The sequence below is a fragment of the Leptonychotes weddellii genome, chromosome 5 (assembly GCF_054177405.1).
Source record: "Leptonychotes weddellii isolate Sample4059 chromosome 5, ASM5417740v2, whole genome shotgun sequence".
Taxonomy (NCBI): Eukaryota; Metazoa; Chordata; class Mammalia; order Carnivora; family Phocidae; genus Leptonychotes; species Leptonychotes weddellii.
In genome coordinates this window covers 16,744,667-16,751,692 of record NC_138373.1, presented here as the reverse complement: position 1 = coordinate 16,751,692, position 7,026 = coordinate 16,744,667, and the positions used below count along the sequence as shown (strand labels likewise).

Below are 7,026 nucleotides of genomic sequence, written 5' to 3'. Positions count from 1 at the left end.
TTTTTTTTTTTTTTTTTGGATAACCATAAAATGAATTCCCTTCCCTTTCCTCCTTGGACTCCTGACCCAGTGTGAGCAGAACTTTCTACTGAGTCTGTTAAACGCTTCAAAAGGCCTGAGTCCCTGGAGGCCACAGGTAGCATGCTCAAAACCAAAACCCTCAGGGATGCCCACACCACTCGGGGTCAGGGCAGCGCCGGCAGGAATGATTCCGGCCTCCCCACTGAAACCCAGGACCTTCTCACACCCACAGGCCGTGGATGCAGCACTTGGGGGTTCAAATTTAGGATCTGTGACTTTCCCAAAGCACAAGGATTTGGCCACTTGATTTCGCTGGGCATTGGTTGACCGCTCTGTAAACCAGGAAAACGAATCATGTTAACTGTACGGTTCAGATGAAACAGTGGATGCGCAGCTGACTAGCCCACGAAGTTATCAGAGCTGAGGAAGTCGCAGGTGTGCCCGACTTGGGAAGAGAAACCGAGCAAAGGGCCCCCACCCAGGCTTGCCGCCGCCACCCGCAGGCCTTCGGAAACAGGACTGGGCGGGGCCGCGGCATCGATCACTCGGCGCTCGACTAGGCACTCCGCGCTGATCAGACGAGCACTGAGCGATCGATACCTCGGCAAAGCCTGACTACTCGGAGAAGGAGAGGGCCGGAGTGTTCCGACCAAACGGAACAGCTTGTCGCCAGCCTCCGGGGAACTCGACACAGCCCAAACTCGAGACAGGTGAGCTTGAGCAACTCCAGAGGGCGGGCGGCTCTGGCTCTGTTGAAGCGAAGGGGAGGACTGCGCAGGCGCTGTGTTAAAGGCGAAGCGGGAGGAAAAGACGGCCTCGCGCGTGCGCCTGGGAAAGCCCCGGGGCAGCTCTCCAAAGCAGCGAAAGTGGGGTGTGAATGGGGAGGGAAAACAGTGCCGGCGCATGCGCCCTGAGAAGGCCGTTTAGCGGCTCTCCAGCTTTCCTGCGTTGCCCGGGGGGTGGGGGGGGTAGGCCCCCGCGCGTTCTTGATGCTCGCTTTACGCTTGTAATTTCGTTTTGCGCATGCGTAAAGCCAGCTCAGCCTGTGTGGGCCTGCGCGGTTCTTTGGGGGGGGGGGGGGTCCCCGTCGGTGCAAATTTAGGGCGCCTGCGCGAGTTTTTATTTCCTCCGTGACGGTATCGGCAGGTGTCTTCATGCTGTTGCTCTCGGACCGAACATCTCTGTCACCGGCCTGGAGGCGGGCAGGCTACAAACCGAATGTGGGCCACGAGCAGTGAAGTCCCGGGAAGGGAGGGGGTGTGAGGCCTCGGGTGGAGCGTTGGTGTGGGGGACCTGAAGGACAGGGATTTCTAGTTTGATAGGAATTAACGCTGAGCATCGGTGTCGCGTTATGCACCTCGCGTTAGAATCCAGCAGAGGTAAGTCACCGTGCTCAGCAGGCCCAAGGTCAGGGGGTAGGCAGGTGTTGGGGCCACACCGACGGCCCGAACCCGAGACAGCGTGGCCCTTAGAATGCTAGACGTACTCTTGCGCCAGTGAATAAAGCTTTACAAATATTTCCAAACCTCTCTGGAAAGTTTTATGAAGCTCCCTAGAAAGCTCTTGTTTTTTGCACAACTTTCGTGGAATAATGCCACAATAAAATTGGAGAGATTTCGGGGCGCCTGGGTGGCTTAGTCGTTAAGCGTCTGTCTTCGGCTCAGGTCATGATCCCAGGGTCCTGGGATGGAGTCCCGCATGGGGCTTCCAGCTCCGCCCTGCTGCTCCCTCTCCCACTCCCCCTGCTTGTGTTCCCTCTCTCGCAGTGTCTTTGTCAAATAAATAAAATCTTTTTTAAAAATGGGAGAGATTTCAAAACTAACTCGGTAGCCTGTTCCCAGAAAGCCTGATAGAGGCCTCTATTCCGGAAGGCACCGGTGGGAGGCTTCTCATGACCAGCATGCCGCCCTCCGGGCTGTTGTTTCGGGTCAGCCTGAGACCTTTGTGGGGCTCCTGGCGGGGGCCGCTTTCAGAAGCCCCACCTGATACTCTCTGTGAATCCCGGTGAGATTGTCCAAGAAGCCATTTCTCCCAACCAATTTAAAGACTACTCTGGGAGCTGCTTTAGGTTTTTAAAGATAATTAAAGAGAATTCTGGGATGACAATGGTGGCTTCCTTGGGAGGCTTTCTTTTGTAACTAACAGAAGCCACTTGGGCTGTTCACTAACGAAAGACCAGCTTACTTAAATAATGTGCTCTATCTGGATGGTGAATTTAGGAAGTCGGGACCAGAGTCCATGCTGGCTGTCGTATGTAGCCTATACTTGGCTCCTCTGTTTAATACAACCAACAAGAAGCCTTTCATGAAGTTCGCATTAGGTTGATTTACAAAGCCCAAACAAAAGGCACTCGGAGAGGTTAGTTCTTACAACCTTTATGTGACCCCCATGCCAAGAATATCCTTTCGTGCATCAACAAAAAGGCCTTTTATAAGAGAAGCCATTCTTGCAATCTCGTTTTGCAAGATGGCAAATTGCCATCTTGCAAAACGAGATTGCAAGATGAGAAGCTATTTTATGCAATCTGTACCTTACCTTCCCCTGAAAGCTGTCTCATGTCACGAAACCAGTACATGGGGCGCTCTGAAAGGTCAGTTTACAAAGTCAGGACTCAAGAGCACCCCGCTCTTTCTGTACCTGACACCTGAACCCTCACTTCCTTCAAAAAAAGCCTTCTATGACCAGCAACAAGTCTCTAGGCTGATACCTGTGGAGTTCTAGGAGACTGACTTTAATGTGATGATATAGGGCCCCTCAGGCTTTTTCATGATTAGGGTGACCATAGGTCTCAGTTGGCTTGGAATAACCCTAATTTCTGTCTTGTCCAGTCCTAAATATTAGATACATTAAACACTGAAATTTATATATATACAAAAGAAAGTTACTAAGAGCACTCCCAGTACTCAGCTTGTGTAAAATGAAATTCCTACTTGCAGAAATGAAAGTTCCAGGCAATGAAAAACAACATTGGAGAAAATGATGAGAATAAAAAATTTTACAAGAGAAAAATTTTATACCAAGCCAAAAAAAGGGGGAGTGGGTCCTATATATAGATAGCATCCTGGTTTGTCAGAAATACCCTATAGTTCACTTTCCTACACCTGACCACCAGAAGGCTGTTTATATCACCTCTGCTTATGCCCTTTCCTCGTATGTGGAACTCTGGGAGGCCAATTTGAAGACCAGTCTACACCACCACTCTGAAAGACTTTCACACAGTTTATTTTTGACTCCCTCTTCTGGAAAGCTGTTTAGCATAATCTTTTATAAAAGGCAATTCAGTGAGCAGCTCTAGGAAGCCAGTCAATAAAGCCAGGCCACAAGGCTACTCTGGCTGATGCCTTCCTCTGGGAAACTTTAATATAATTATCAAGAAGCCTTTTTCGTCAGACCAGTACATGGGGGATGCTAGAAGGCTGATTTGTAAAGCCAGGACTTGAGGCCACTTAGAGAGGGGTTTCATGGAGCCTATAGCTCACATTCAGTGGAGGGCCAGATCGAAGGGCTGGGTGTGCAGGCCACTGCTTACAGCCCACCTGAGGCCACCTGCTCTGGAAGATCGTTTCATACAGTCAGCAAGAAGGTGTTTGACCCAGCCAGCGAAGGCCCTTTCTCCCTTGAGGCCACGTTCCATGGTAACAGGAGCTAACGGGAGGGTTGGTTGGTAGAACATATCCTGGTTCCTGGTGTTCTGAAGACACCATGGGAGATAGATTGGTTTGTAAAATAAGACAGAGCCTGGGTTTCATCTGGACCCCAGACAAGGGCCCAGTGTGTAGGCAAGCCTGTTTTTGAAACCGTTCATTAGTCCTTTAGAAGACTGTTTCACGTAGTAGGATGTGGCTCCTCCCCCAAAGGCTGTCTGATACGGCAACCGTTTAAAAGGCAAAGGTTCTGAGAAGCCGTAAGATTAAGATTACTCAGATAATGACCAGCCTGCCACCTCCCCATGCATAGTTGCTTCATGCTGCCAACATAAGGTCTTCTGGGAGGCCAGTGGTTTTGGGTTTGTTTTTGTTTTTTTAAGATTTTTAAGTAATCTCTACATGCAACGTGGGGCTCAGACTCACAACCCCGAGCTCAAGAGTCCCACATTCCACTGACTGAGCCAGCCAGGCGCCAGGGAGGCTACTGTTTTAAGATCAATCATGAAGCCCTTCGGGAGGCCGTTCAAGAGGCTAATACAAGTCAATCTGAAAAATCATTTTGAAAACAAACTCAGAGCTATCCTGAAATGTCCTCCTCTGGAAGACTGTCATATAGTGTTAACATAAGTATCTCTGAAGACCTTTTTGTAAGGCCATTCACTGAGAAACTCTAGACTAGAAATTAGTTACTAAAGCTACTTTAGGTGGCTAAGAAGAGACTGTTTTGTGCAGGCCCTCTCCCAGAAGGCTATTTCACATGGCCATCTATAGCGGCCCTCTCCAAAGCCGGCTTGCAAAGCCACACATAGGCTGCCTGAGGAGGCTGGTTTATGGAGACCAAACACAAGACCGCCTTGGGAAGCCAGTTTGTGAAGCAGCCCACGAGGCCACCTGTAGTGGTTTGCTTTGTAAGGGCCTTCGTGAGCTCTATGAAGGGCTGTTTGGTGAGGTCAGTTTGCAAAGTCTGTAATCTGCATCCCAGGGAACCAGTTGATGGCCCCTTTAAAATCGTCTGGGAAGCCATTTTTTAAGGCCACTAAGAGACCAGTTTACGAAGCTGGTACATAAGGCTCCAGTGGAAGCCATTTTTATAGTAAGGCAAAGAGGTGGTCTGCGGGGAGGCTTTTTTATAGACCTTTGTGAGAAGCCAGGATATGAAGCCTCTGAGGTCTTTTGGATACCCGAGACTTCTCGAGGTTGCTTCATAAGACACATGAGTCACTCTGAGGGGGACGGGCCATGGAGCCACCGAGGGAGGCCAGCTGATGGGCTCACATGCATTTTTGTGGGTGGGTAGTAGATATGGCCATGCTGGAAGGTTGGACTGTGAAGCCCTCCCAAGAAGGCTGTTCATTAGGCCAACACAAGACATTTACAAATTTTCTAGGAGGCTAGAGCTAGAAATCATCCTGGCAGGCGAGGGTCAGGCCCCTCGAGGCTCTCAGTCCCATCATTCACTGGAGGGCCAGCTGGGAGGGATATCCCTTGTGCACCAAGGACCAAGCTAGGAGACAAAGGTCCAAAAACGGATTCAGTCCTCACCCCCGAAGCTGAAGAGTGTTCTGCGTAGACACTACCACGTACTGTGTAGTTTTGGACAAGTTGCTTAATCTCCCAAATCTTTGTTCATATCTGTAAAACCACACATCATGGGATTAGGAGGAATATATTAGGTAATCTACATAAAACATGGAACATTGACACGGCACATAGGAAAGTCACTTCATTTTTCCCTGGACTTTAGTTTCTTCATCAGCCAAAGAGGATGGGGTTGTGGGGAGAATGATCATATACTTCCCTATCCACTTAACGGCCCCGAGAGGTACAAATCAAAGGAGAGGGAGAGGAAAGGTGAGGGAACTGTGGAAAGACGGCAGGACTGAGAACAACTCTATGTTATTGCTTTAACTTGGGGACACACCCAGGAAGAGGTACTTCAAACATAATGACACACAAGAAAGATGGGTCCTTTCCTTCCGTGAAGTGATGGGATTTTCTCATCTGTTAAGTGGAAATAATAACTCCTCCTTTACAGATTTTTCTTGAGTTAAGCAACCCGGACTCCCAGCTTCATCATGGGCTGGCTGGAGATGGTGTGGCTCCGTTCCTTCACTTGTAAGATCATGGAAGTGGGGGCCAGACAGCCTGAGTTTTAAATCTCTCGATCACCTCTTCCCGGCAGAGTGCTTTGGACAAGTCATTTAACTTCTCTGCTTTAGCTTCCTTACCTGTGAAATGAGGATGATGATACTTTCTTAGAGTTTCTGTAAGAATTAAAAAGCCCCTGGAGCATACCTGGCTTACAGTAAATACCCCAGTATGTTCTTGGCGTCACAGGGTCATTATGAGAGTTGGCGAGGTAATCATGCAATACTGTCAGTATTCTACTTGCTGTTACTCATGAGTTGGGGAGAAATGAGCTAACATGGAGCCCAGAGGTAGGGATGGGGCTGTCCAGCCTACCTTTAGGGACCATACCTCTAGCATTCATATGTCTTCACTTCCCTATCTACTGCTGACTTCTTCATACACATTGGTGCTAAAGGAAGCCATGTTTTTTCTTCCCGTTCTGTTGGGTGAGTTACAGTTGAGTCCCAGAGTGTCAGGGAAATCCGGATAGGGGTGTTTATTAGTTATCTACTGCTGTACAACAGATCACCATAAACTTAGTTGCTTAAAACAACATGTATTTATTAGTTTCTTTGGGTCAAGAGTCTGGGTGTGGCTTAGATGGGTCCTGTGCGGCAGCAACCTCTTTGACCTCAGCCGCAGCAACTTCTTCCTAGAAACATCGCCAAAGGCAAGGGAAGCAAGGGCAAAAATGAACTATTGAGACCTCATCAAGATAAAAAGCTTTTGCACAGCAAAAGAAACAGTCAACAAAACCAAAAGACAACCTACCCAACGGGAGAAGATATTTGCAAATGACATAACAGATAAAGGGCTAGCATCCAAAATCTATAAAGAACTTCTTAAACTCAACACCCAAAGAACAAATGATCCAATCAAGAAATGGGCAGAAGACATGAACAGACATTTTTCCAAAGAAGACATCCAAACGGCCAACAGACACATGAAAAAGTGCTCAACATCGCTCGGCATCAGGGAAATCCCAGTCAAAACCTCAATGAGATATCACCTCACACCAGTCAGAATGGCTAAAATTAACAAGCCAGGAAACGACAGATGTTGGCGGGGATGCAGAGAAAGGGGAACCCTCCTGCACTGTTGGTGGGAATGCAAGCTGGTGCAGCCACAATGGAAAACAGTATGGAGGCTCTTCAAAAAGTTGGAAATAGAGCTACCATACGATCCAGCAATTGCACTACTGGGTATTTACCCCAAAGATACAAATGTA

General features: G+C 48.5%; 1 protein-coding gene across 3 annotated transcripts in view; it reads left to right on the top strand.

Annotated features, from left to right (window-relative positions):
• Positions 1 to 555: 555 nt before the first annotated feature.
• Positions 556 to 7,026, top strand: part of KDM8 (lysine demethylase 8) — a 24,074-nt gene continuing 17,603 nt past the window's right edge. The window contains exon 1 of one of the 3 annotated variants that reach the window (XM_081819808.1): positions 556 to 731. The gene's annotated coding sequence lies outside the window, so the exon portion shown is untranslated. The remainder of the gene's footprint in view (positions 732 to 7,026) is intronic. The other 2 variants (XM_031020277.2, XM_006749149.3) reach the window with 2 other exon arrangements.